Source organism: Tamandua tetradactyla, chromosome 3 (genome assembly GCF_023851605.1).
Source record: "Tamandua tetradactyla isolate mTamTet1 chromosome 3, mTamTet1.pri, whole genome shotgun sequence".
NCBI classification, from domain to species: domain Eukaryota; kingdom Metazoa; phylum Chordata; class Mammalia; order Pilosa; family Myrmecophagidae; genus Tamandua; species Tamandua tetradactyla.
In genome coordinates, this window is record NC_135329.1 from 7887216 (window position 1) to 7914308 (window position 27093).

General features: G+C 36.7%; 1 protein-coding gene across 15 annotated transcripts in view; it reads left to right on the plus strand.

The window, feature by feature from the left end:
- NCOA1 (nuclear receptor coactivator 1) overlaps positions 1–27093 on the plus strand; it is a 478179-nt gene that overhangs the window by 268833 nt on the left and 182253 nt on the right. The window contains exons 6-7 of one of the 15 annotated variants that reach the window (XM_077152268.1): positions 21309–21401; positions 22752–22892. The exons of the other annotated variants lie outside the window; for them this stretch is intronic. The gene's annotated coding sequence lies outside the window, so the exon portion shown is untranslated. The remainder of the gene's footprint in view (positions 1–21308; positions 21402–22751; positions 22893–27093) is intronic. 15 annotated transcript variants of the gene reach the window in all.

Below are 27093 nucleotides of genomic sequence, written 5' to 3' on the forward strand. Positions count from 1 at the left end.
TGATGTTGGCTTCATAGAATGAATTAGGTAGTTTTCCCTCCGCTTCGATTTTTTTGAAGAGTTTGAGGAGAGTTGGTACTAATTCTTTCTGGAATGTTTGATAGAATTTACATGTGAAGCCGTCTGGTCCTGGACTTTTCTTTTTAGGGAGCTTTTGAATGACTGATTCAATTTCTTTACTTGTGATTGGTTTGTTGAGGTCATCTGTGTCTTCTTGAGTCAAAGTTGGTTGTTCATGTCTTTCCAGGAACCCGTCTATTTCCTCTAAATTGTTGTATTTATTAGCGTAAAGTTGTTCATAGTATCCTGTTATTACCTCCTTTATTTCTGTGAGGTCAGTAGTTATGTCTCCTCTTCCATTTCTGATCTTATTTATTTGCATCCTCTCTCTTCTTCTTTTTGTCAATCTTGCTAAGGGCCCATCAATGTTATTGATTTTCCCATAGAACCAACGTCTGGCCTTATTGATTTCCTCTGTTGTTTTCATGTTTTCAATTTGATTTATTTCTGCTCTAATCTTTGTTATTTCTTTCCTTTTGCTTGCTTTGGGATTAGTTTGCTGTTCTTTCTCCAGTTCTTCCAAGTGGATAGTTAATTCCTGAATTTTTGCCTTTTCTTCTTTTCTGATATAGGCATTTAGGGCAATAAATTTCCCTCTTAGCACTGCCTTTGCTGCGTCCCATAAGTTTTGATATGTTGTGTTTTCATTTTCATTCGCCTCGAGGTATTTGCTAATTTCTCTAGCAATTTCTTCGTTGACCCAGTCGTTGTTTAGGAGTGTGTTGTTGAGCCTCCACGTATTTGTGAATTTTCTGGCACTCAGCCTATTATTGATTTCCAACTTCATTCCTTTATGATCCGAGAAAGTGTTGTGTATGATTTCAATCTTTTTAAATTTGTTAAGACTTGCTTTGTGACCCAGCATATGGTCTATCTTTGAGAATGATCCATGAGTACTTGAGAAAAAGGTGTATCCTGCTGTTGTGGGATGTAATGTCCTATAAATGTCTGTTAAGTCTAGCTCATTTATAGTAATATTCAGATTCTCTATTTCTTTATTGATCCTCTGTTTAGATGTTCTGTCCGTTGATGAGAGTGGGGAATTGAAGTCTCCAACTATTATGGTATATGAGTCTATTTCCCTTTTCAGTGTTTGCAGTGTATTCCTCACGTAATGGGGCATTCTGGTTCGGTGCGTAAATATTTATGATTGTTATGTCTTCTTGTTTAATTGTTCCTTTTATTAGTATATAGTGTCCTTCTTTGTCTCTTTTAACTACTTTACATTTGAAGTCTAATTTGTTGGATATTAGTGTAGCCATTCCTGCTCTTTTCTGGTTGTTATTTGCATGAAATATCTTTTCCCAACCTTTCACTTTCAACCTATGTTTATCTTTGGGTCTAAGATGTGTTTCCTGTAGACAGCATATAGAAGGATCCTGTTTTTTAATCCATTCTGCCAATCTATGTCTTTTGATTGGGGAATTCAGTCCATTGACATTTAGTGTTATTACTGTTTGGATAATATTTTCCTCTAACATTTTGCCTTTTGTATTATATATATCATATCTGATTTTCCTTCTTTCTACACTCTTCTCCATGCCTCTCTCTTCTGTCTTTTTGTATCTGACTCTAGTGCTCCCTTTAGTATTTCTTGCAGAGCTGGTCTCTTGGTCACAAATTCTCTCAGTGACTTTTTGTCTGAGAATGTTTTAATTTCTCCCTCATTTTTGAAGGATAATTTTGCTGGATATAGGAGTCTTGGTTGGCAGTTTTTCTCTTTTAGTAATTTAAATATATCATCCCACTGTCTTCTAGCTTCCATGGTTTCTGCTGAGAAATCTACAGATAGTCTTATTGGGTTTCCCTTGTATGTGATGGATTGTTTTTCTCTTGCTGCTTTCAAGATCCTCTCTTTCTCTTTGACCTCTGACATTCTAACTTGTAAGTGTCTTGCAGAACGCCTATTTGGGTCTAATCTCTTTGGGGTGCGCTGCACTTCTTGGATCTGTAATTTTAAGTCTTTCATAAGAGTTGGGGAATTTTCAGTGATAATTTCTTCCATTAGTTTTTCTCTTCCTTTTCCCTTCTCTTCTCCTTCTGGGACACCCACAACACGTATATTTGTGCAGTTCATATTGTCCTTGAGTTCCCTGATACCCTGTTCAAATTTTTCCATTCTTTTCCTGATAGTTTCTGTTTCTTTTTGGAATTCAGATGTTCCATCCTCCAAATCACTAATTCTATCTTCTGTCTCTTTGAATCTATCATTGTAGGTATCCATTGTTTTTTCCATCTTTTCTACTTTATCCTTCACTTCCATAAGTTCTGTGATTTGTTTTTTCAGTTTTTCTATTTCTTCTTTATGTTCAGCCCATGTCCTCTTCATGTCCTCCCTCAATTTATCGATTTCATTTTTGAAGAGGTTTTCCATTTCTGTTCGTATATTCAGCATTAGTTGTCTCAACTCTTGTATCTCATTTGAACTATTGGTTTGTTCCTTTGATTGGGCCATATTCTCAATCTTCTGAGCGTGGACAGTTATCTTCTGCTGCTGGCGTCTGGGCATTTAGGCAGATTTCCCTGGGTGTCGGACCCAACAAGGTTGTAAGATTTTTCTGTGAAATCTCTGGGTTCTGTTTTTCTTATCCTGCCCAGTAGGTGGCGCTCGTGGCACACGTTTGTCTGCGGGTCCCACCAGTAAAAGGTGCTGTGGATCCTTTAACTTTGGAAAACTCTCGCCGTCCGGGAGGTTCGCTAGCTGAAGCGGCTTGGAAGAGTGCAAGCCGGCCCGGGTCCGAACGCGGGGAGGGTTGCTGACTGCCGCAGCCCGGGAAAGCGCCTGTCCAAATTTCCTAGTTGGCCCGGGGCGCCAAGCGTGGCAGGAGGGCGCCAGCTGCAGCGGCCCGCCCGGGAGAGTGCACGTTCCCGGGGAGTCACGGGTTTGGAAGGGCCCCCCCCGTCACCGTTCTCCGCGGCCTGGGGATTTCCGATCCAATTCTTTCAGTTGGTCCGGGGGCCCGCACGTGGTGTGGGCGCCAGCTGCCGCGGTTTGAGGGGACCACCTTTCCAATTCTCCCAGCCGGCCCGGGGAGGGGGAAGGGAGTGACTCCGGCGGCTTGCCGCCCCACCCGGTGAAGCCCACGCCCCTCGGCGATCTCACCAGAGCGGGTTCTCTCAGCCAGCCAGCCGTTCCAGGATGTGGTACGCTGTCTTTTTTATCTCTGTCGTGGCTTTGGGAGCTGTTCTGTATCGTTTCTACTCCCCTAGTAGCTGTCCTGGAGGAGAAACTAAGATCCGCGCGTCTTACTAAGCCGCCATCTTCTCTGGAAGTCTAATCTTTTAGTTTTGAGAATTGTTTTGGAGAGTGGTAATTTTTATATCCCATTTTATTTAAAATATATATATAAAACTCTAGTTTTTATTTGTTTTAAAAGGAGCATCCCAATGTAGTTTAGTTTATGTATTAGTTATGCATCTCAATGAGTTAAGAGTAAAACTTTAAATATATTAAATTTATTTACTCACCTTCCCCCCATTTTCTAAAGCAGATTTTATTAATTTCATGTGATTGATCCACAGAGATCCAGCTGTCACATTGTTTTCCTAAATTCAGGTTCCCTTTACTAGAATTGAAGACTTTACTCACTTGTAATAACTCCTTCAGAGTACATCAACATTTTCTAGGATTCTTGCTTCTTGCTATCAGCTTGTGTCTCAGTAAGATTGTGTCAAATTTCCCTCCCTATTAGTAAGTGAGCATAGCTGTTTCACAACATTATTCTATTGAGTGCTGTAGCCAGCATTTATTAATTTCCAGCAGAGGTTGTTCTGTGGCCTGCCACAGTGCCAGGCCCTCCTGACCAAAGATATGTAGTAGGCAGAAGAGGTAGAGAAATGGGTTCAGTCTGCCATTTGAACAGAAGTCCACTGTTATTTTTAAAGTGATGTTAATGTCTGCTCTGTGAAGAAGTATTTCTGTTGAATTCTCATAAAATAATAATCATAATATTTACAGCAGGATCACCAGTTTAATCATATTGATTACATTAATATACTCTTCTCTAAACCCTTTTCTACTCTCTTTTCCTGTCTGCTGTACTATTCCCTTTAGTATTTTTTATAGAGCAGGTCTCTTGTTCACAAACTCTCACGGTGTCTGTTTGCTGGAAAAACTCTTGTTTGTTTGGTTTTTTTTTTTGCATGGGCAGGCACCGGGAGTCGAACTCAGGTCTCTGGCAAGGCAGGCAAGAATTCTGCCACTGAGCCATTGTCGCACCTTGTTTTTGAAGGACAGTTTTTCCAGGTATAGGATTCTTGGTTGACACTTTTTCTCTTTCAGTCTCTTAAATATATTATACCACTACCTTCTCGCCTCCATAGTTTCTGTTGAGAAATCCTCATATAATCCTATCAGTCTTCTCTTGTATGTGATAGATCACTTTTCTCTTGCTGCTTTCAGAATTCTCTCTTTGTCTTTGACATTTGACAGTCTGATTATTAAGTGTCTTGGAGTAGGTCTGTTAAGATGTATGCTGTTTGGAGTGTGCTATACTTTTTGGATCTGTAATTTTCAGTGATTATATCCTCCTTTTTTTTTTTTTGCCCTTTTTCCCTTCTCTTCTCCTTCTGGGACACTCATAATTTGTATATGCATGCACTTCCTGTTGTCACTCAATTCCTTGAGACCCGGCTTATATTTTTCTGTTCTTTTCCCTACTTCTTTTCAGTATGTAGGATTTCAGATGTCCTGTCCTCTACTTCACTAATCCTTTCTTCTGCCTCTTCAGATCTGCTGTTGTAATGTGTTTTTTTAAAATCTCTTCTGTTGTTCCTTTCAGTCCTATAAAATCTGTCTTTTTTTTTCAAACTTTCAGTTTCTTCTATATTGTTGCCCCAAGTCTTCTTTATAGCCTTCATATCTTTTGCTATATCCTCTCTGTTCATTGACTTGACTTTTGAATTGATTTAGCATGTTTGTTTGAGCATGTTTAATTAGTTGTTTCAATTCCTGTATCTCATTTGAAGTTTTAGTTTGTTCCTTTGCACCATATCTTTTTTTTCCTAGTATGACTTGTAATTTTTTGCTGGTGTCGAGGTATCTGATTTCTTTGATTATTTTATTCCAATGATTGTTTCCCTTTTACCTAGGGTTTTCTTGTTGGTTGGCTTTATTTACATCTGTTCTTTGGTGTTCAGTTCATCTTAATTCTAGACCTTTAGCATAGCTTCTGTTGAATTGGACAGGATTTTTCAGCTTCTGTTTTCCTGGTTCTTTCCCTGCCCATATGAAGCTTTTTTTGAGGTTCATTTGTTTTCCCTCATATAAAACATTATTGACCCAGATATGTTTGACCCCAGTCAGATTTTCCAGACAAGGCAGGCCCAAGTCTTAAGAGGAGGATATGCCTTTCTATCCTTACCAGCATGTGATACTTGGCAGCCTATCGTTGCCCACTGGTGTAAAGTGGTGTGATACCTTTAATTCTCAGCCTGCCAGTAAATGTTGTGTGGCTGAGACAGAGGCAGAGGTGGAAGACAGGTTTAAGCAGTGTCTGATTCCCAGCCCCTGGAGTCTGGTTTTCTGAAGGATGGCCACCACTTAAGCTGGGCTCTACCCTCCTGCCCTTTTCTTAGAGAAGAGAAGCCCTTTAGGGAATTATCACCTTTACTTTACTTGACTTTTTACTTTGTCTCTCAAATCTATTTTAACTCTTCCCTTGCTCCAGCAGCACTGACAGTTGAAAATGCTTCAGGCTTTCTCCAATGAGCTACTTAGAATTCTTTTTAAAAAATAAGAAAAAGAAGGTGGTGTGACGATGGCTCAGTGCCAGAATTCTTGCCTGCCATTCTGGAGACCCAGGTTCAATTCCTGGTGCCTGCCCATGCAAAAAAAAAAAAAAATGGAAGAAGAAGAAGAAAAAAAGAGAAATAAGGTAAAATAAATTTCATCAGAGCTTTTCTTCCCAGCCCACAAGGTTAACCAAGCATTAGCTGAAACTGGTACCTGGTTCTCTGTGTCCCTTTTCTTAGAGCATAGCCCTTCCCAGAATTCTGAGCTTGGCCTGATTGTTTTGTTTTTTTCTTTTGTCAGCGCCATCTCCTCTCTGCTGAGAGATCTTATGTTGTTTTCCTGCTTTCTTTGGGTTTATCTGTGCTCCAGTTTGTATTCAGCAGTCCACATTTGTTAATTAAAACTGTAGTTTGATCTTGATTGATTTACTTTCCCTTGCTCTGGTAGAGAGTGCTTCTTTTCCCTGTGGTGAAGTGTCTCCAACAGCCTGCTGTGCCAGTGGAAGAGGGCTCCATCTTTTGCAGTTTGGGGGCTTTACTTACACTTCTCTCCTATGGCCTAGGCCCTTCCATCCTGTTTTGGTTTACTAAAGTTGCCAGAATACAATATACCAGAAATGGAATGGCTATTAAAAAGAGAATTTATTAAGTTGCAAGGTTACAATTCTAAGACAATAGAAATGTCCAAATTAAGACACCAACAAGAGGTTACCTTCAGTCAAGAAAGACTGATGCCATCTGGAGCACCTGTGCTAACTGGGAAGGCACATGGCTGGCATCTGCTGGGGTATTTAGCTTCTGGACTCCTTTGTCACCTGGGAAGGCATTTGGTGATGTCTGCTAGCTTTCTTCCCTTATTTCATAAGGCTTCACTAAAGGTGTTTTCTTTTTGCATCTCCAAAGGTCTCTGGCAGCACTGAAGCGTTTTCCAAAATGGTTCCCTTTAAAGGATTCCATTAACCAACTTTGCCTTGAATGGGTGGAGACACATAGCCAAAGAAACCACCTAAATAAAAGTTACCAGCCACAATTGGGTGGGTCACATCTCTGGGGAAGCAACTTAGTGAAATGATCCTATCCAGCCATACTGAATCAAGGTCAAAGAACATGGCTTTTCTGGAGTACAGCACAGTTTGAAATCACCACACACCTGTTCCAGACAGGCATCTGATGGGTGTCTGGTCGCTGGTGTCCCCTAAGCAATTGTTCCACATGGTTCCTGGCTATTTACTAGCTGCTCTAGAGCTAATTATTTACTTTTCTTTTCATTCCCAAACTTCTCCAAGAAAATGGGTGCTACTCAGAGATCAGAAGGGAAATCAGTGGAAGGAAATCAAAGTAAGAAATGTATATAAATGGATGTTTACATAATCATTAGAGTATGTCCATCCTCATTACTCTTTCTTTTTCAAAATTTCCTTGGCTTCTCTTACACATTTATCCCATTTACCCTTTTAATTGTAGTATAGATTCTTATATGAGTAGTTTTGTTTGATTATATTAAGTGTATATAACCTTGGGGTTGGATTTTGCTTTTTTTTTTCACTTTTTAAAAAGTTTTATTTTTAGAGCAGTTTTAGATTTACAAAAAGTCAAGAAGATAATTCAGAGAGTTCCCCTCTGAAGAGTATTCCATCCAGTTTTCTTATTATTTACATCCTATGTTAATATGGCATATTTGTTACAATTCCTGAACCAGTCTTTTTTTTGCACCGTATAGTCCATACAGAATATGCAATCAGTGGCTCACAACGTCGTCACGTAGTTTGTATTCATCATCATGATCATTTTTTTGTACATTTGCCTCACTCCTGAAAAAGAAATGAAAAGAAAAAACTCGTACATCCCATACCCCTTACCCCTCCCTCCTTCTCTTTGACCACTAGTTTTGTAGTCTACCCAATTTTTAACCCCTTATCCTCTGCTATTATTAATTTATTTTTTTGTTCATATTATTACTCATCTTTCCATACCCTCAATAAAGCGAGCACAAGACACATGGTTACATTTTAAAAGCTATATAGTTATACAATTGTTTCCAAGAAACAAGGCTGCTGGGATACAGTTCAGCAGTTTCAGTTATTTCCCTCTAGCTACTCCAATATACCATAAATTAAAAAGGAGTATCTGTATTATGCATAAGGATAACCTCTTGACTGTTTGAAGTCTGTCAGCTACTGAAACTTTGTCTCATTTCTCTCTTCCCCCCTTTTGGTCAAAAAGGCTCTTAATCCCATGATGCTGGGTAGATTTTTGTCATGATGGTTGTTTTATCCCAAGTGGAAAATAGTTTTAAAAATCTTTAGTTACCATAAGATTTACAAAATCTATGGTAAATTTATTAGAGAAATCGTGGGTTTACAGAACAATTATGCATAAAATACAGGATTCACATAAAGTATGCTACCACCAACATCTTGCTTTGGTTTGGAACATTTGTTACAGTAGCACTTTGTGTTATTGTACTATTTTTTTTTAGCAGTAGTTTCCTTGGTTACAATTAATGAAAGATTATTAAAATAGTACCATAATCTATCATCCATAGTTTCATTAGTTATATTTTCCCCATATACTACCCTGTCATTAGTATCTTGTATTAGTACTGTACATTTGCTATAATTAATGTGTAATGTTTTTATGTCTGTACTATTAACCATAGTGCATCATCTGCAGTAGTTTTCACTGTGTTGTACAGTCCTGTTTTATCTTTTAATTTTTATTCTAGTAATATGTACCTTCTTAAGTTTCCTGTTTTAACCACATCTGTATAGTTCAGTGCCATTGATTATACCCACAATGTGCTACCATCACTCCTATGTGTTCCCACATATTTACCATCAACCTAAATAGAAGTTTTGTGCAATTTAACCATCAACTCCCCATTCTCTAACCCCAATCTATCTCTGTATGACCTATATTCTAAGATCTAACTCTGTGAGCTTGCTTTTTATTGTTAGTTCATAATGATGAGAACATAAAATATTTGTCCTTTTGTGTCTGTATTATTTCACACAACATAATGTCCTCAGGGTTCATCCATGTTATCATATGCATCAGGACTTAATTCCTTTTTATGGCTGAATAATATTCCAGTGTGTGTGTGTGTGTGTGTGTGTACATACATATACATACATACACCACAGTTTGTTTATCCATTCATCATTTGATGGGCATTTGGGTTGCTTCCATATTTTGATAATTGTGAATAACGCCACCCGCTATGAACATCAGTGTGCCAATATCTGTTCAAGTCCCTGCTTTCAGTTCTTCTCAGTATATACCTAGCAGTGGGATTGCAGGACCGTGTGATAATTGTATACTTAGCTTCTTGAGGAATTGTCAAACTAGTTTACACAGCAGCTGCACTGTTTTACATTCCTTCTAACAATGAATGAGCCCTCCAGTTTCTCCACATGCCCTCCAGCACTTGTCATTTTGTGTTTTTTTTTTTTTATTTTAAATAGTGACCATTCTAAGTAATTGTGAAATGATATCTCATTCTGGTGTTGATTTGCATTTCCTGTAATCTTTAGTGATTTTATGCCTCTTTTCATGTGCTTTTTTTTTTTTTAACCATTTACATATCATTTTTGGAGAAATGTCTGTTCAAAGTCATTCTGCTCATTTTCATAACCCAATTGAAAAGTTGGATTATTTGTCATTGGATTATTTGTCTTTTTATTATTGAGTTGTAGGATCTCCTTATATATTCTGGATATTAAACCCTTACTGGATATGTGGTTTCCATATGTTTTCTCCCATTGAGTAGGTTGTCTTTTCACTTTTGTGAAAAATTCATTTTATGCACAAAAGTTTTTGTTTTGAGGAGGTCTCATTTATCTATTTTTCCTTTTGTTGCTTCTGTTTTGGGGTATAATGTCTAAGAAACTCTCGTCTACCACAGGATCTTGAAGATGTTTCCCTACATTTTTTTCTTGGGGTTTTAAAATCCTGGTTCTTTTATTTAGATCTTTGATCCATTTTGTGTTCATTTTTGTATACATGTAAGATAGGGTTCCTCTTTCATTCTTTTGCAAATGAGTATCCACCCCTCCCTACAGCACTTGTTGAAAAGACTATTCTTATCCATTTGCGTGGACTTGGCAGCCTTGTCAGAAATCTATAGGCTATAGATTTGTAAGTCTACTTCTGATCCCTCAGTTTGAGTCCACTGGTTAATGTACTTATCTTTATGGCAATACCATGCTGTTTTGGCTACTGTAGCTTTGTGATATGCTTTAAAGTCAGAATATGTGAGTCTCCTCGCATCATTCTTCCTTTTCTTGATGTTTTGGCTCTTCAGGGATCCGTACCCTTCCAAATAGATGTAACAATTGGATTTTAAATAAATTTAGCAATTCCATTTCTGCAATATAGGTTGTTTGAATTTTGATTGGGATTCCATGAATGTAAAGAAATTTGGGTAGAATTGACATCTTAATGATATTTAGTCTATTCCAATCCATGCATACAGAATGTCCTTATATTTATTTAGGTTGTATTTGATTTCTTTTGGAAATGTTGTATAGTTTTCTGTATACAAGTCCATTGAATCCTTGATTAAATTTATTCCTGACAATTGATTCTTTTATCAATGGAAATGGAATTGTTTTCTTGATTTCCTCCTCAAATTGCTCATTATTAGTGTATGGAAACACCACTGATTTTTGTGCATTGATCTTGTATCTTGCCATTTCGCTAAACTCGTTTATTAGCTCTGGTAGCTTTGTTGTAGATTTTTCAGGACTTTCTGTATATAGCATCATGTTATCTGCAAATAATGAAAGTTTTACGTTTCCATTCCAATTTGGATGCCTTTTATTTCACTTTCTTTCCTAAGTGCTCTGTCTAGAACTTCTAGTACTGTGTTGAATAACAGAGGTGGACAGTGGGCATCCTTTTCTTGTCCTGATCATAGAGGGAAAACTTTCAATCTTTTACCATTTAGTATGTTGTTAGCTGTGTGTTTTTCATATATGTCCTTTATCATATTGAGAATATTTCCTTCTATTTCTGTCTTTCAAAGTGTTTTTATCAAGAAAGGAATTCAGATTTTGTCAGATTCCTTCTTTGCATCAGTTGAGATGATCATTTGGTTTACCTACTTCATTTTTTTAATGGGGTGTATTATGTTAATTAATTTTCTTAATTAACATACCCTTGAACCACTCTTGCATTCTCAGATAAAACCCCCTTCATTGTGGTGTATAATTTTTGTAATGAGCTGTTGAATTCAATTTGCAAGTATTATGTTGAGAATTTTTACATCCACATTCATAAGGAAAAGTGGTCTGTATTTTTCTTTTCCTCTAGTATCTTTTTTTTTGGCTTTGATATTTGATGCCAAAGTTGTTGGCATCATTGATTGAGTTAAGTAGTGTTCCCGCCTCTTCAGTTTTTTGGAAATGTTTGAGCAGGATTGGTATGGATTCATCTGGGGCTGCTTGGTAGAATTTACCTGTGAAGCCATCTGGTTCTGGGTTTTTCTTTATTCAGAGGTTTTTGATGACTGATTCCATTTGTAATTAGTCTGTTGAGGTCTTTTATTTCTTCTGAAGGTTCTTCATGCGCTTCTGGGAATTAATCCACTTCATCTAAGTTGTCATTTTGTTGGCATACAGTAGTTCAAAGTACCCATTTATGATCCTTTTTATTTCTGTGGAATCATTGGTTATGTCTGCTCTGTCATTTCCAGTTTTTTTTTTTGTTCTGTTGTCTCTCTTTTTGTTGGTCTAGTTAAATGTTTGCCAGTTTTATTAATCTTTTCAAGGAACCAACTTTTGGTTTTGTTAATTCTCTCTTTTTTTTTCATTCTCCATTTCATTTATTTCTGCACTAGTGTTTATTTCTTTCCTTCTGTTTGCTTTGGTTTGCTGTTCTTTTTCTATTTTCTCAAGTTGTGTAGTTAGGTCTTTGATTTTTCCTGGTTGTTTTTTAACATAAACATTTAATGCAATAAATTTCTCTGTCACTACTGCCTTCCCTGCATCCTGTAAGTTTTGATATGTTATGTTTTGTTTGCGTATTTCTCGAGATATTTACTGATTTCTCTTGCAGTTTCTACTTTGACCTGTTGATTATTTAAGAGTGTACCATTTAACCCCCCTATAATTGTGAATTTTAAGTTCATTGCCTGTTTTTGATTCCCAGCTTCATTCATTATGGTCAGAGAAGATGCTTTGTATATGGTTCAGTTTGCTGAAGCTGCCAGAATTTAATATACCAGAAATGGATTGTTTTTTATAAGGAGGATTTATTAGGTTACATGTTTACAGTTTTAAAGCCATGAAAATGCCCAAATTAAGACATCAACAGGAGGATACCTTCCCTCAAGAAAGGCTGATTGCATCGGGCATTGCTTTATCACGTGGAGTGGCACATGGCGATGTCTGCTGGTCCTTTGCTCCTGTGTTTCGTTGCTTTCAGCTCCTATTTATAGTGGTCTCTTCTCTGAGCTTGTCTGTCTCCAGGCATCTCCAAACATCTGTCCCTTGGTTTCATCTCTCTGCTCTTGGTGTTGACTTTGCTCTGTCTCTCTCTGTGAGCTCTTTTAAGGACTCCAGTAAACGAGTTACTGAATGGGTGAGGTCATATCTCTATGGAAATAATCTAATAAGAGTTCCCCCTCCACAGTAAGTATGTGCCCACAAGATTGAATTAAAAACATGGCCAGCTAACTAAGATATCCATTTTCGGTGGTTCTAAATATATGGTTTGTTTTCTTAAAGAAAAATAAAAGCATGGCTTTTCTAGGGTACATAACAGTTTCTAACCAGCGCAGTATAATTTCAATATTTACATTTATTTGTACTTATTTTGTGACCCAACATGTGGTTTAAACTGGAGAATTATCCATGTGCACTTGAGAAGAATGTACATTCTGCTGTTTTGGGGTTCAGTGACGTATATATATCTTGGTTAGGTGTAGTTCATTCATCTTATTCAAATTCTCTGTTTCCTTCTTGATTCTCTATTTGTTTTATCTAGTGATGAGAGTGGTGTATTGGAGCACTTATTGTAGAATTTTCTGTTTCTCCCTTCAGTCATACCATTGTTTGGGTGCATATTTTGGGCACTGTAGGTGCATAAATATATATGATTGTTATTTCTTCTCAGTGTATTGTCATTTTTATTAATATACAGTGTACTTCTTTGTCTCATATAACACCTTTATGTCCATTTTGTTTGATACCTGTTTCACTACCCCACCTCTTTTTTGGTTACTATTTGCATGGGAATATCCAGCCTTTCACTGCCTCCTTATTTGGGTCTTTTGTTCTAAGATGAATCTCTTTCAAAAAACTTAGTGAATCATACTTTTTTTAAGGCTGCATCTGAGCAACAAAAGAGGTCCTCCATAAGTAACTCAAGCATGTCTATAGGTAGGCTAAGCTTCTCTGTTATCTACATAAGCTTCACAAGAGTAAACCTCAAGATCAAGGGCTTGGCCTATTGATTTGGATGTCCGTAATGTTTGGCACAGTGTCAGGGGATTCCCTGATGGTAAAGTTTAATAATTCCACATTTTTTCTCCTATCCCTCAAGGGACTTTACGAATGCTTTTTGAATATCTGCTTAGTATATTCTAGCATGCATACAGGTATTACATTAACCTATGCAGGATTGCAGGCCCTCATTCTGGGCTTCCTGTGTTTCAGTTGTTTAAATGAACTGTACAGACAGGTTGAGTTACATTATGTGCTACAGAAAATTTAGGTTCTGAACAAAATAAACCTTTATTCCTTTGGTCTCAAAGAGTAAGTGTGGTTCTAAAATATAGATATTATCTTCCTTACACCTTTTGTTCTGAGTTACTTTAATTCTGACCTGATTGGCTTCGTTCTTCTCTCTAAATACCAGGTTTTATATTTATGTATAAAACAGCCTCTCAGAATCCAGAAATAATAATTATCACTTCAGATTAAATGAGTCTGGTTTAAGAGCTTACAATCTAGGCCCCTGTTTTCTTATAAGCATTTTCTAAAGGAGACCATACAATAATTGTTCTTTCTTTTCTGGCTTATTTTGCCTCACCAAATGTCCCACAGGTTCATTCACATCATTGTATGCCTCACAACTTCGTTCCTTTTTGTAGCAGCACAGCATTTGATCATATGTACCCACCATCGTTCACCAATCTACTTCTCAATAAGTGCATCCTTCAGCCGCCTGCATTCATTAGGCATCATGTATAACACCCAAAGTCCACAGTCCATCAACACTCTCAATTTTAGATAATTTCACTGTTCCCAAGAGAAAAATAATCAGTAAACACACCCTCACCAAATAGGAAATCTAAGTCTCCCCTAACTCTTGTCCCTGCCCCTATTATTTACCTCTGCTGTTGCTGTAGTACTGCTGGTGTTTTCCTGTTAAACATAGCCCATAGCATGCAATAGCAGTTTTTCCCTGTACCCTAGGCTTAAACACTCTTTGTATACAAATCATACCTTTGATGTAGTTCTAATTTATATTTCTAGTTTTAATCAGTGGGACACATAGGTCTCTACAACCCCTTTCAATCTTGTTCACCTTCAATTTGATAATATTACTTATAGACCTACTAGAGAACTCCTTTCACTTCTAGTTTATTCCCTTCGATTTGAGTTCAACTTCATAAACTAACCATTCACCCATCTCTAGCTTCTATGTGTCTCTTAGTTACTTGTGTTCTATATTATAAGCCTCTGATTTTACCTTACCATGGTCATAAAAGTAGAGTCATACAGTATCTATTCTTTTGTGTCTGGCTGATTTCACTCAGCATTGTGTCTTCAAGGCTCATTCATCTTGTCATGTGATTCAGGATGTTGTTTCGTCTTACTGCTGCACAATATTCCATCGTTTGTATATACCACATTTTGTTAATCTACTTGCCTATTGATAGACATTGGCTTGTTTCCATTTTTTGGTAATTGTGAGTAATGCTGCTATGAACATCGGTGTGCAAATGTGTGTTTGTGTCACTGCTTTCAACTCCTCGTGTATATACCAAGTAGTGCTATTGCTGGGTCATAAGGCAACTTGATATTTAGTTTCCTAAGGAACCACCAAATTGTCTTTCATAGCAGCGGTGCCATTATGCATTCCCAGCAGCAGTGCATAAGTGTCCCAGTTTCTCCACACTCTCTCCAACATTTATAGTTTCCTGTTTAATAGCAGCCATTCTTATAGGTGTTAGGTGGTATCTCATTGTTGTCTTGATCTGCATTTCTCTTTTACCTGATGAAAATGAGCATCTTTTTCATGTGCTTTTGAGCCATCTGTATTTACTTTTCAGAAAAATGCCTCTTCCAATTTTAGCCCATTTTATAATTGGGTTGTTTGTTCTTTTGTTGTTGAGTTGTACGGTTTCTTCATGTATACAGGATATCAAACCTTTGTCTTATGTGTAATTTCCAAATATTTTCTACCATTGAGTTGGCTGCTTCTTCACCCTTTTGACAAAGTCTCCCTCATTTTTTAAGGACAGTTTTGCTGGATAAAGAACTCTTGGCTGTCTGTTTTACTCTTTTAGTTCCTTAAAGTTATCATACCCCACTGCCTTCTTACCTTCATGGTTTCTGATGAAAAATTGACATAGTCTTATTGAGGACCCCTTGTATGCAACAAGTCACTTTTCTCTTGCTGCTTCTTTATCTTTGGCATTTGACATTCTGATTAGTATGTCTTCAGAGTAGGCATATTAGAATTTAATTTGTTTCTTGGACTTGTATCCTTATTTGTTTTACAAGAGTTGGGGATTTCTCAGGCATTATTTTTTCAGAGATTGTTATTTTTGCCCCCTTTCCCTTCTCTTCTTCTGGAATACCCATCAAGCTTGCGTCTGCATGCTTTAGTCTGTCCCTCAAATCCCTTAAACACTGCTTAATTTGTTCTGTTCTTTTCTGTCTGTTCTCCTGCATATGTGATTTCAATTGTCCTGTCTTCGAGTTTGCTGATTCTTCCTAATGCCTGTTCAAATCTTTTGTTATATGCCTCTAGTGTACTTTTAGTCTCTATTATTGTGCCTTTTGTCCCCATAATTTCTATTATGGCTCTTTTTAGGCTTCAAAATTCTTCTTTATGCTCACACATTGTCTTATTAATGACCTTTATCTATCCATATTAACCTTCCTCTTCTCGAATTGATTTAGGAGACTTGTTTGAACTTCTTTGCCTAGTTTTTCTAAATTTTGCCTCCTCTGAAGTTTTAATTTGTTCCCTTGACTGAGCCATATGTTTCCATTTCTTCATATGGCTTGTAATTTTTTTGCTGTTGTCCAGGCAAATGATTATCTTAGTGAGTTAACTCTAAAGATCAGTTTCTCTCATTTGTCTGGAGTGTTATTGTTGATTGGCTTTGTGCTAAGGCTCCTCTTTGACGCTTGATCCAATTTATTCTATACCTTTAGAATAGGGCTTCTACTGTTCAGACTTTGTTAACTCTTCTTTATCTGATTCTTTCCTTGGATATGAGCGAAAATTTTAAGGTTATACTTTTTATGCATTTGTTTTACCTTCAAGAGAAAGATTTCTTTCCTCTTCCTTCTCTGGGAATCTTGATATGTTTTTTAGTTTCATGCAGAATTTTCTCCCCAGCTCTTATGGATTTGTTTAAATTCTCTCCCTCATTCAGTGCCCTGTTTTCCTTATACTTTTCGGTTCTGGGACCCCCCTGTCTTATAATAGTTCAGTTTAAGCCCCTGTTTTTATTGTTGTTATTGTTTTTCTTTTTCTCTTTGAGGCTTTTCTTTCTCTGGTTTCTTCCCTGTTAGGTTATTCCACCCCAGGGTGCCAGATGGGTCAATCAGAAAAGGTAAGTCACTCCAGAAAAGTGTTTTGCATTTAGGTGGTCCAGCTGACAGTAACTAATTTGAGTGCACGCACCACTTGATATCCATCATGTACCTGTGGTCTCTCTGTCGTGTCTTTCCCCTCCCCACTGTGGGGTACTTTGGTATGTGGTGCTCTTCAGCAGCCTGTGTTCAGCTCTGAATCTGTGGATTTGGGAACTTGTGTCTGTACATGTTTGGGGTTCTCACGCACTACTGAGTGCCTTTATAGTCTGTTTCCCTGGTGGGAGGTTGGAGGGACCTGGGCCACTGCCTCAACTCCCAAGTGGCCCAGGACTGAGCCAGGCGGCAGGGAGAGGCAGGCTCAGGACAGGAATTTCCTTCTTGATATTTTTCTTTTTCTTTGGTTTATCATTTGTGGAGTCTTTCTCCTTTCTTGACCATTCTCCAGAGTTCTTTGTAAATTTTTAAAATATGGCTTTATAATATATATCTCTTGCTTTTTATGGTACTCTGTTTCTTTTTAATTTTTTTATGTTTTAGAGAGCAAAATCCACTTTGCTTCTCAGTTCCTTCTGCATTACAGCTCATTCATGTGTATTCCATTTGTACTTTGTAGGATTCCTCATAATATTTTTACTAGACTGTGATCAGCTCAGGGGCAAGCAGGGACTTTAGTATTGCTTCATCTTTCTTTGCCTCAGTGTCTAACAGGTTCTTGCTCATGAGTGATGTGGAAGAATCAGCAATTCTTACACCCTTCTCATTTATTTTTCTCTGAAGTACTTAACTGTATTCTAATAAACTATTGTGTTTTCTTATTTGTTTTACTTATTGTCTGTCTTCCCTCCCTCCATCCACTGAAGGTAAGTGCCATGAAAACAGGGATTTCTAACTGTTTTACTTACTAGTATATTCCTGGCACCTAATACCTGCCACAAAGGTATGGCCAGTTAATATTTTTTGAATGAATCAATTCATAAATTTTGAAATTTAGGTAAGTATACCACATAGCCTATAAAATTATTGTTGGTATGAGCTTCTGATATGGAAAAAAATTAGTAATGTAATATAAAGTTGCAGAGTTTAAAAACTAGGAAGGCTTAAATATATATATATTTATTCCCAAGAGGGGAAACTACTTGACTTAAGCGTGGTCAATTAATAGTGGAAATAGAACAAGAATTTAGAACTTTTAAGTAAACAGTAATTAAGAGAGGCATTTGGATATGTAGTAGACAGGTTATGTGATTGTGGTTAAGAAAAAACACAGGATCTGGAATCAGACAAATCTAGGCAGGTTACCTACTCTCTCTTTCTGTGCCTCCTGTTCTTCTTCTGCAAACTGGGAGTAATTGTGGCTTTCTTATAGATTGTTCTGAAGCATATGTAAGGAAAAAAGAATGTCAACTCTTAGCATACTGCCACACACTTGAGGGAAGCTCAACAAGGTTACCTCCCATTATTAACTATTTGAAAGTATTTTTCATCTGTAGCAAATTTTTTTTAGCTTTGGCTAGCGTTCAAAAGAAAAAGTGTTTTAGAGGCCTGACTACCTTTCAGTCCTTCCTTTCATTCCTCCAGTTTGCTAGGCTTCCTGGTAGTTTGGGTTGATGCATCTGCTCAGCCTTGACCTAGAGAAAACTCTTCTCTACTGTCCTTTACTTGTATAATTCCTACTTATCCTTCAGGTCTGTTCTTATTTCCTTCATTTTTAAATTTTTATTCAAGAATTTTAAACTTATACAAAAGTAGAGAGTATGATGCATCCCTCTGTACCTACAACTCAAATTAATAGTTGTCAGTATTAGGTCTCTATATATCAAAGAAGCCTTTCCTCATACCTCAGTTAAGTACCCCTTAGTTTTCTTTATAGCACATTAGTGCAGTTTGCACTGTGTATTTAATATCTCTCTTCTCCATTTCAGTGTGAGCTTCATAAAGACATGAGTTTTCTTTATTGTGATATACCCAGTGTGTTATATAGTGCCTGAAACATGGTAGGCTCTCAAATATCAAATGACTGAGTTATTTAACTGAAAAGAGTTGCTGAGGGGTTTGAAAAGAGGAACATTTGATGAAAACCTTTTGACTAACAAAGGTTGAGAAGAGTAATTTAGGTAACTTTATTTTAAGCCATAGGGACTGTGCTGGTTTGAAAGGATGTACACCCCCTAGAAAGGCCATGTTTTAATCAAAATCCCATTTCATAAAAGTAGAATAATCCCTGTTCAATACTGTATGTTTGAAACTGTAATCAGATTGTCTCCCTTGATGATATGATTTAGTCAAGAGTGGTTGTTAAACTGAATTAGGTGACGACATGTCTCCACCCATTTGGGTGGGTCTTGATTGGTTTACTGGAGTCCTATAAAAGAGGATACATTTTGGAGAAAGAGATTCAGAGATAGCAGAGAATCCTGCAGCACCACGAAGCAGAGAGTCCACCAGCCAGTGACCTTTGGAGATGAAGAAGGAAAACGCCTCCCAGGGAGCTTCATGAAACCGGAAGCCAGGATGATGCTGTGTTCGCCATGTGCCCTTCCAGATGAGAGAGAAGCCCTGACTGTGCTTGCCATGTGCCATTCCACTTGAGAGAGAAACCCTGAACTTCATCGGTCTTCTTGAACCAAGGTATCTTTCCCTAGATGCCTTTGATTGGACATTTCTAAAGATTTGTTTTAATTGGGACATTTTCTTGGCCTTAGATCTGTAAACTAGCAACTTATTAAATTCCTCTTTTTAGAAGCCATTCTGTTTCTGGTATATTGCATTCCAGCAGCTAGCAAACTAGAACAGGTACCTTTTCTGCTTAGATTTATCGACTTCCCAAACAACCTTGTGCTTTAGATTTATTTTTTCCAAATAAACTTCTCTGATGGAAAGCAAAGTCAGTGACCTCCTAACAGGGATATTACTTGAGCATATTAGCTTTGAAGAATTGCTCCTGGGTGAAGTAGTAAAGTGCTACACCAAGGTTCTAGACTGGAGCTGCGTGGTCACGCAGCTGACGTCTCCGTGAAGAAGTCTCAGTCTTGAGCCTTTGCCCAGCCAAGGCCCATCTCTTGTTATAACCTCATTTGATGAAAATGGAGAGAACTGTTTTTCTCCTCAAACTGCTATTACCTCCTACTTTTTTTTTTCTACTGTTTTCAGGCAGTAACCATGGTTACTAGTAGAGGCTCCTTGGGAGCTTTAAAAACATCAGTCAGTTTCACAGCTGGAGGCAGAGAGATCTAGATAAAAACCTAAGAATAAAGCTTAAAGTGGACACCCCCCCCCACCCTTTGTGGCTTAGTTCTTTTATCAGGGAACACTTGGCATAAAGTGAAACATTTTTTTTGTTCCCTCTAGAATAGACAACATTTTAATTTAAATTGACAGTACTTTGCTGCTTTTTAAAAGGGACATAATGCTACGGCTCCTTGTTCTCTACCTGAATCTGTCCTCTCTCTGTTCTCTTCTTTCTCCTCTGTAATTTCTTACCATCTCCCCTGGGCCAGCAGTAAGTGATAGTAATGCTGCCTGACAGTGGGCATTTTCTTTGCATAGGACGGGTAAGATCCTGAAGTCATAGCTTTGTATTAATGGGTTTGGGGAGGTGAAGGAGATACAGTAGCATTAAAAACCTGACACATGCTTCCAGGAGCACATATGCTGGAACAAGAAGAGTCGAGGGCTCAGTTTCATGTGGGAGGGCCGGAGTCAGTGATTTCCAGCAAGCTTTGTCTGAGGGATGACACTGTGAAGAAGGAAGGGAAACCTACATTTGCTAAGCATCTAATATGTGTTGAATACCATGCATGTATACTTTTATTGTGTCTTTCTAACCAGGCTGAAAGTATACTGGGAAATTAAAAGTGACTGATAATTCTTTTATTTTCAATAATTTTCTATTCTGAAGCAACAGGCTTGTAGATGATTGATACTGTCAGGTTTCTTGGTACGATCTAGACAAAAGGGTCAGCAAAGAGACCCTACGGATGTGGGCTGCAGCCTGCTCTTTTTCCTTTGTAAATAAAATTTTGTTGGAACACAGATACTATGGCCATTAGTTTGTTGTGTGGCCTGTAGCTTATTTTGTGCTGTTATTGTGGCAGTTGGGAAGTTGCAACAGCATGGCCAATAAAACCTAAAATATTTACTGTTTGGCTCTTTACAGAAAAGTTTGCAACCCTGTTCTATATGAATTTAACTGGGAATTGTTATATTGAGGAGAAAGTACATTCTTTGGCTATATTTCTTGTGGTCCTTAGAATAGTGACATCATGAAAGGAGAGTGTCGGGGATTTAGATGAGACTGACAAGCCTTCTGGGCCCTTTTTAAAATCATCATTGCAAATCAAACTCTGAAAAGAAAACCTAAATATAAACATTCCTTGTTTATTTTCTTTGCAGACTTACCTGTCATTTTCTATTCTTATATGTGCACCTGTGTCTCTACTCTCACACTCTTATATTCTGTTACTCATTCATACACTCACATAAATGTAGACTTACACAAATTTTTTGAGTGAAAGCAACCTTGGAGATCATCCTCTTTATTTTACACATGGCAAAAATTGAACCCTCAAGTAGTTGTAATGTACTTGGTGTCACAAAACAGTTTAGTGTCAAGTCCTGGTGAAACACGTTTTTGTTTTTTCTTTTTAACTCTGAATTCATTGTTGAGCATATAGGCACTCAGAAATTAGTTCTGCCCTGTAAGGCCTTACCCAATATCTCTTTAATTCTATGTAGAACTTCTTAGAAAACTAAAGAAATTGCTGAAGAAGAGAGAAGCATTAAATCTAGATTCTAATTTAATCTACTGCTGATATCTTTGCACTCTTAGTAAGTACAACATTCTATATAAAGCAAGAATCTATGTAATAAATTAAGATTGTAAGGGTAACTTTGGAGTAAGAGCCAGTTATTTGCTTCATTTCACAGTCTCTTTTCACAATGTTATTCATATGCGGGAAATGTGCAGTTATGCAGGTAAACACAATGCTGTATTCACAATCCCCGAGTAATTTGTAAGTGGGGTATTGAAGAATCCACAATCCATATCACTCTTAAGTTGGTTATATAAGCTTGTTGTTTGTTTTTTTGTGAAGCAAACAGCTGGTATTTGTAATTTATGGTAAAAATGCTTACTGTATGATTTCATATCCTAATGAAAAAATATCCTTTAAGAAAATTAGATAAAGTTTAACTGAGAAGAAAAAGAAACCCATGGAAATTGTAGCCATTTTACTTTAATATTCCTGACAGGGATATTGCCTTCACAATTGGGATAGAGTCATTATTTTCATCAAATTCTCTATCAGGCCTCTTCCTTTGTTGCATCAGAAAATAATCATGAAATTTCTTCTTGCTGGTTCCCCGGGGTCCCACGTTAGACAACAGAAATCCTAAGAGAAGCTTACACAAAAGACATGCATTGAAAAATAGACGAGAAGAGCAGATATTAGCATCCTTTTGGCTTATTCTGCAGATAATTTATAGAACCTTAACACCATTATTATTTGCCATTATTACTTGTTTTTAATTAATCTCTACAGAGTTATGTAATTGTTCTTTCTTTCCTTCTCTGTGATAATTGAAGCCCCTCAACTTTTTTCTGTTTACATTTGAAACGCATTTATATTTTTTCTTGGAAATGCAGTGAACAGGTTTATATTATAGCCTAACAAACTTAAGCAATTTTAATTATAAATTAGGTGATAAGGCTAAGTTCAACTTTAAAAGTACGTGATTGATATTTAATCCTTTTAAAATGTAAGCGTTATAGTAATTCAGTCTCTCATATGTAGTTTTGTAGTTTTATTGAAGTCTTATCTCCAAAAGGATTGTCTACATAAAGCAAAGGAAGGGAACAGATGTTTGCTTAAATTTTGAATTCTGAAAAAATACTTTCATTTCTGTTATTTCATTAGAATTGAGATTGACAGTCATGGTGGTTTCGATATCATCTATCTGGAACTCTGATTGCCAATGCAATTTAATTATCTAAGATAGTGCTTTTCTGTACTTTAAAACCATTTCTCTCTTTGGTGATCATAACAACTGTTTCCCCTCTTTACTATTGTTTGAAATTTAAAATAAATCTAATTTGTCTAAAAATGTCAGAGGAATGCTGCTTTGTTTTTGAGCTTATTAACACTCCTCCAATGTATTGAATTCTATTTAAATTTACAGAACAGGGTCCATGGATCAGGTCACAGGGTCGTTAATCTCTCCTGATACTATATACACATTTTCATCCATACGGGAATTCTTTTGAGGAGAGCTGTCTGTTGCGTTTATTGGAGTCTCAAAGCTATCCTTCTCCTAAACAAGGTAAAAAGCATTTTTCTAGGGCCTCTGGAGCATTGTACCTTCCATAGGAATATTTAGGTTAGATTTGCTTTGCTTTCTAGAATCACTTAATCATAGATCTTGGCGTGGGCATGCCTTTCCACTTTTACAGATGAAGCCATTGAAGCACCTAGGAGTTAAGAATAGTGCAGTTTAATTCTCATTAAATTAGCTGTAAATAGAGTGCTTGTGATATCCTGATTGGTTTCTTAGGGCCTCTTCAGCTTTCCAACTTCTGCCCAGGGGTCATTGCGATTTTTAACTTGGCAACAAAGTATTTGTATTTGAAACCATGTTTTTATGGACACAATAGAGAGCTCTAATAATTTGTTCCAGTAATTTCATGTTGTGTTTACAGGATGCTGTGTAGTCTCTCAGAGGGAGTACCTATGGAGGCCCTTATTGCCCCAAAGAAAAATCTCTTAGTTTTCATAAAAAAAAGTATATCTGTGGGGTGCATGATGGTTCAGTGGTAGAATGCTCGCTTTCCAGGCAGGTGATAAAGGTTCGATTCCCAGACCATGTACCAATATATATATATATATATATATATTGTGTATACATAAAATAAGATCTGTATATATCTTTGGCAGTTTTCGTGTCAAAGTGTCAACCCCTGTACCGAGATTTCACAGTACAGAAATCTCAGGCCTGTGAGCATTTTATTAATTATCTAAAATGTTTATTTTGTTTTACTATGGGATTGTAACTTTTACTATTTGAAAAATATATACTTGTGGAAAATTATGAGATTGAATTCATTTAATAATAGCACCAGTTAAATTAATGCTCTAAAAAGTTTTCTTTCTGATCATTAACCCATAGAAGAAAATTTCATTCAGCAGTATTGACAGTAGTTTTTATAAAATTGTTTGTATCTTGTTAGTCTCACAGAGTTATGAAATATGATAAATTCCTAGATCCTGAAAATCTCCTTATTTAAGTGCAGTTTCAAAGCCAAAAATAAATGATTTTTGTTTTATCTACCATTTTGTACTATGGTTGAGATTTAACTATTAGTAAGTTAGTGTTCCTTTTAATATTTCAATTTAGTGGTCATATTTGACATTGGAAACACAAATCTTGAATTTTTATCTTATTTAGTAATGTAATAGTATAGTTACAAGTATAAAGCTGGAGCAAATTAATTGAAAGTGTTCTTAAATGAACTAAAGTTCAGTTACTTTTCATCTATGCTCATGATGCTCTTGAAATAAGGATTTAATGATTTTATGTGCCATTACATTTCAAAGAACTGAAGAATAATCCTATTTAAAATATTCATTTTACAAGGCATGCTTGAGATTTATGAGCTGTGAGATTTTGTGTGTGTCTTTCCCATCCTAATGAATCCAAGCTGGCTTCTCAAACGGGGACAAGATTGTTTAGCATCCTAAACCCTATTTTAAGATTCCTTAGCCAGTCACCTCATGCAAAGAAATCGCCCTAAAGAAATATTAACAATGTAATGTCTTTTGTGTGTTTTCAGTACTATACTTTAAAAAACTATATGCTCTACTTTATTTCTGTATGTGTGTCCCTTCTCTGTGCCCATAAATAGAATTCTGAATTTGTAACCTTGGGCTTTTTAGCACATTATTGTCTCTTTTCTCAGCTAAACCTCCCCCTCGCTCATATCCTTGAGGATGGGGACATTTTGTAGATCAGCCTGGAGTCCTCAGAATGTAGCTCAGTGACTGGACACAGCAGGCGTTTCAGTATTTGTCAAATGAATTAATTGATTGAGGAACACAGAGTAATACTAAACTACCTATCTTTTGGTCCTGTATAAAAACCAAAGTTTTAAATTGTGGAGACCAAATGAGAAGAGAAGGAGATTCCTCAGTATTCTCGTGAATGAAATAAGCCACGAAAAATTAAAATCTGTATAAGAAATATTAATTTAAAATCAAGAAGAAACTTGCATGGTTATAGTCAGGATTATATTGATATATTAAAATCTTATATATGCAGAATGGAAAAAAATTAAAGCATATGAACAAATAATACATATAGATCAGAAAATTTTCAGGGACTAGTGAGTGATTAGCAGTAGTGATTAGAATGGGGTGAACTTAGGGAGGTATTCTCAAAGGATATAAATTTTGATCAAGATTTGATGAAAGTATTTGCTATGCATATATAAGGGATTGGGGAATGAATCCTGATAGGTAGAATACCAAAGGCCTGTGAGTGGTTTGGGGACTGAAAGGGAAGGAAGAAATTAAAGGGAGGACATTTGTAAATTTTTTTTATAAAAACCTTCTAAGTTAGGAGGGAGATGATTAAATGAAAATGTCTCTTAGAGACTATTTCTCTTCGTATTTGATGGACTAGAGTGGTTTCTACCCAAGCACGGGAGATGAGAATCTAAGCAAAGATATATAAATACGAAGGAAATAGAAAATCTGTATCTAACAAACTTCTTAGGAAACGAACAGAACTTTTTTATTTAATGTTGGAGACAAATATGAGAGCAGATGTAATAGTTTTGCCTAAATTGGTAGCCTGGTACTGTAAGAATGATATTAATTTTGACAGAGATCTGGCAGATGGAATATGATGAAATACACGCAACTTAGTAGATACGCCATAGGGTAGAAGTTATTATATCATTGTGTTCCAGTGTTCAGGGTACTCTGATGCATACCATTATAGTTCCTTCCTATTAAGGAATTTTATTCTACTTTGTAAAACTAGCATACTTTTATTACAAGCTTGGTAGTACAAAATTTAATGTTTGAAAATATCAAACATACCAAATTAATGATAGACAATTTTTAACCATGAACTGTGTAGTAAGTATATACTGTGGTGATAAACACAATGAAAATACAGGCGTTCAATGTGGGAGGGCATCTAAGACTATTTTCTGGGACGGATTTATGGTGGATGTCTGATTTAAAGCTCTTTAGATAGGATTTGAAAAGCTTTTCAAATGGACTAATGGGGCAAGCAGAAAGCCTCACAAATTGAAGAACTAATGGCCAAAAACATGCTAGATTTTTTTTTAAAGAAAATAGCATAACTGTAGCTTCAGTCAGTTTTATAATTTACTGGATTCCTTTCTTCTCTCACTGTCAGTCTCAGAAATCCATGAAAGTGCTGATGACTTCTTGAGGGTAGCAGTGCAATAATCTGTTTTTATTTCCCATTCCTCATTCTTTATTTTGTTGTTATGCTGTGTGAGTCTTTGTTTTTATTACTTTGCTTTGCCCATAGCCCTAAGAGTGTCATTAAGTGGGAAGGATGTCCTTGGTTCTGAGCCATGTATTCCTCCCACCTCGCATTGCCTCCTCCTGCCTCCTCCTGCCCTCTGCCCAGACAGGGGCTCCTTTCAGCGACAGTGTTTCTTCCTTCTCCTGTGACTGCCTCTCAAGCCCCATTCTAATTTCTGTTCTCCAAACCTTCTTGCCTCTTAGTACTATTATTTCCATGATAAATGTCTTCTTTGAAATGCATTTATAACAATTTTTATAATATGCATAGTGCTTCAATTACTGAAATAAAATGGATTTATTTTCTGAACCTCAGTTATTCTGTTCCTCGGTATTTATCAAGTCAGACTGTTTTTCTCTCCAGTTAGTCTGTGTTTTCGAAAGTTTTTGTGCATGTTATCTTCTGATACAGAAATACCTTCTGGTATTGTTAGGATTTGTCATTTATAAAATTACTAAAGAATGGGGAATATTTAACATATGTATGCGGTTACATGGAAACTTTGCCAAAATTCCATTACTTCAATTTTAAAAAATAATGCCATTTATAACGGTTAGTAAAGCATCATTTTTAACAATGTTGGGGAGAAAAGGAATAGTAGCACCTGAACATCTAAATCCCACTTCTTTCCCTTACATTTGTATTAATTGGGATTCCTCTGGAGATCATTCTTTTGAAAACAACTCCCCTCTTCCTCCCACCTTTACCCAAGAGGTCACAGTACAGGTATTCCTTCTTTACCATGTATTTTAATCACAATTAAAATTATTATGCCTTCACCCTTAATTGTTCCTTGTTACTACTTCTGTAGTTTCAAAATAACCCCGCTATAATTAAAATTCAGGAGCAGCACTGAGATTTCAGCATTGCTCTCAGCTGCTACGTTACCTACAGTTTGCTGAATGGTCATGTGACTGGAGAAGACTAGGGACAAGTGTTGGATGGCTAAATGGTAAAGTTCTTT